This window comes from Vigna angularis, chromosome 4 (genome assembly GCF_016808095.1).
Source record: "Vigna angularis cultivar LongXiaoDou No.4 chromosome 4, ASM1680809v1, whole genome shotgun sequence".
Classification (NCBI taxonomy): Eukaryota; Viridiplantae; Streptophyta; class Magnoliopsida; order Fabales; family Fabaceae; genus Vigna; species Vigna angularis.
Genome location: NC_068973.1, coordinates 16,090,695 through 16,093,990, shown reverse-complemented (window position 1 = coordinate 16,093,990; position 3,296 = coordinate 16,090,695). Strand labels below are relative to the sequence as shown.

General features: G+C 34.3%; 1 long non-coding RNA gene across 1 annotated transcript; it reads right to left on the bottom strand.

Moving 5' to 3' along the window:
* Positions 1-1,650: 1,650 nt before the first annotated feature.
* Positions 1,651-2,923, bottom strand: LOC128196364 (uncharacterized). The gene is made up of 5 exons (XR_008248586.1): positions 2,732-2,923; positions 2,356-2,664; positions 2,041-2,279; positions 1,805-1,966; positions 1,651-1,728 (listed from the first exon to the last, which is right to left on the bottom strand). It is a non-coding gene; the product is annotated as an uncharacterized LOC128196364 (long non-coding RNA).
* Between the last annotated feature and the right edge of the window lie 373 nt (positions 2,924-3,296).

Sequence of the window (3,296 nt, the reverse complement as noted above, 5' to 3'; positions counted from 1 at the left end):
ATGCAACAGTAAAGTTGCTTTAATGCAACAATAAAAATAAAAAAACTTACGGCTTCCAAGATCAAATTCACGTTACAAAGAATTGAATTTTCTTTCATCAATAAAAAACAATTAATATCATAAAACCCTATGGCTTGGAGATTCACATTACAGTGAATTTAATTTTCTTTCATGCCAATAAAAATAATTAATATCATAAATAGTAAAATTAAACATTTGAAAATTTAAAATCCCTAAATTTTATAATTCAAAAATTAGGGTTTCAAAAAATTGAGAAAATTACTATTCATGGAGAATCATAAAATCCAGAACCTGGCTCTGATACCACTTGTAAGCAATTCTTCAATTTTCAATTTAATGAAAAACACACAGGATCTTGAATTTTCATGATACTCACTATTCTTACATACATAGTAGCACTAGTGAAGTCAAGGAAAACTACAGCGGTTGTTTTTTCCCAAAGGTAGCGGTTCCCGAACTGAGGCATATCCAAGCGAGGCAAAAAGTACTTTTTGCCTCGGGTGGGAACCGAGGCTTAAAAGGGTATGATTTTGCCTCGGTTCAGCCTTAACCGAAGGAGTAGATGTTTTGATTTTTTTTATTTTTTTTTTGGTAGGACTTTATGCCTCGGTTCCTTTTGAACTGAGGCAGTATGTCCCCCTCTATTGCCTCGATTGTAACCCTAACCGAGGCAGTAGAGCCCATTTTTATTTTCATTGGCCAGCCCTTCTGCATCGGGTATGACCTTAACCGAGGTCATAGGGGGCTTTTCTACCTTAGTTATGACCTCAACCGAGACATATTCTCCTGTTCTTTTTTAAAATGAGGTATGTTTTTGCTACATTCCCAACTACAAAAACAGACATGCATATATATTTACATCCATAACAATCTAGAATAATCCAGAAATGTATATTTTGAATGAAAATTATATTAAAACATAAATACATTCAATGCAATCATAAATCAACTTCTTAGAAGCATAAATCAATCCAATGTAATTATAAATCAAGTTTGAAGCATAAATCAATGCAATGTGCAAAGTTAATTTAATAATAATGTAGAAAAGCATAAAAAAACTTAGAAACATAAACTTAGAACTTACTATATTCTAATATCTACTACATACTATTATATAATTAAATTACATATTTAGCCAGTGCTTTCCTCATGAGTTGAAGTGACTTCTCTGGAATTGGAGCAATCATATTGAATCTCTACATAAAACACAATGATTTCAATTAGTGTATATGAAATCTAAACTATAGACAAAATAAAATTCAAACCTAAATATTACTGTTTTCCATCCACTAGTGTAATGTGCACGAATAATGGTCATCATCCAAAACATGACATAGTAAACATATTCATATGACCTTGTTTGTCTATTACACTACAATATATCATCATAATTATAAAATGTTAAGTTACATCATTTGAACGGAACCAAAGGTAACAAAGTATGGACTAAAATACCAAACCTTAAGGGCAACCCATGCAAGCTTTTTAGCTGTAGCAGTAGATCTCCCAGATAACATCATATGTGTTGCAAGGGAACTATTAAAAAAATTGCTTTAGCATACATTTATATAACAAACAAAGTTGAAACATTGAGGTTCTTACCAATCTACTACATGTCTAAGAGGGCTGGGAGGAGACTTGTGCAATGAATAAAACCAGATAGCAGTGTTTTCTGGTATGAAGATCACAAGTATCTGCCAATGACACCTGAAATTGGTAATAACTTCATTGTCATATACCAAAATTAATACATGAAACTTTAAAGTTAACAAATTTCACTTACCCATGTATATAAGGGAAAAAATATATCTCCTTCCCCATTCCAAAGCAGGTGGTGATGTATGTTTGGATATCATCAAATTTATTTCTTTCATGAGTCATAGAGGGGTCAATGAACCCACATACATCGCTGAACCCCTTCTTCTTACTAACATCAAACATATACCTAAAATGAAGAAATAATATGATATAAGTAACTTGATAAAAAATAATTATATAAAAAAGTTATCATAAACTTACATCATCCACAGCTGAATGAGTGTAATATTAATTTCTTCTCTCCCCAACGCAAGCTCCCTAACATCTTGCTGATGCAAGTACAATGGGATCTGAGCTTCTCTTCCAAATGTAGTTGAATCCCAGTGTAGATTCATCGGCGCATCTGAAATTATTTTAGCAAGCTCGTCTAACGCACCAAGAGGTTCGTCCTCAGATAAATGAGTCTTCTTCGGTGTAGGACTTCCCTCTTGACCTATTTGCTGTTACATGAAAAAATGGTTAATGTCAATTATAAGTAAATATTAAAATTGAGAAGTATATAGTACGAGTGTTTACCGGGAGATCAGATACATCACCAACCAAATGTCTAAGCCAGGCGACAAAGGACTTAAATGTCTCTTCCACAGTGAAGAACTCATCTGTAGGCACTGGAAGAACGGCATCTCGTATGACAACTTCATCCACGTGACCTTGACCTCATCTTCTGCAAGTTTTACACCATGCACTACAGTGGTTGTCTAATAAACTGTACCACGAGCCACTAGCATGGTCCCGGTACTAGAGAGAATATATAACTGAGATGGACGAGTGTCATCCATGTCGTCCCCTAGGGCACCGGCAGATAAGCAACTTCCTTTACCGCTTCTACGTATCAAATTAAATGTTAGGTTATACAAAAAGTAAATTAATAAACAAAAATCATTAAGTTTACCTGTAGGGGGCACATGTTTCGCTACAGGAGATGGCGTAGGAAGATTGCCATAATCCTCATAACGCTGCTGGAACTAGGGATGGCAACGGGTCGGGTCGGGCACGAATAGTGCCTACCCGCATGCAAAAAGTCGTACCCGCTACCCGACCCGCATGCAAAAAGCCGTATATAGTATGAGTCTTCAAAAATCCAATCTGCATCAATGAACTAAAATCCAAAAAAACTCAAAACACTCATTCGAATCATAACCCCAAAATTGCGTCATCAATCAACAGGGAAGAAATCAAGAAACAAACTCCCAAAACGCGAATCAAAACGTACAAAAGAAACCCCCAAAATCAGAAAACAAATAAAACCCTAATTTCAAATCTCAAATCGGAACAAAACCCCAATCAGAACCAAGGAGAGAGAGGAATAGGGAATGGAGCCTACTCCCTTTTTGTTTTCTTCTTTTAAAAAAAGGTAATTGAAAGGAATCCTAAGTCATTGTTATTAAAATTTCCCCTTTTTTAAGAGTAATAAAAAAAATTAATTTTAAAAAATATTAATTAAATTTTTATTATTT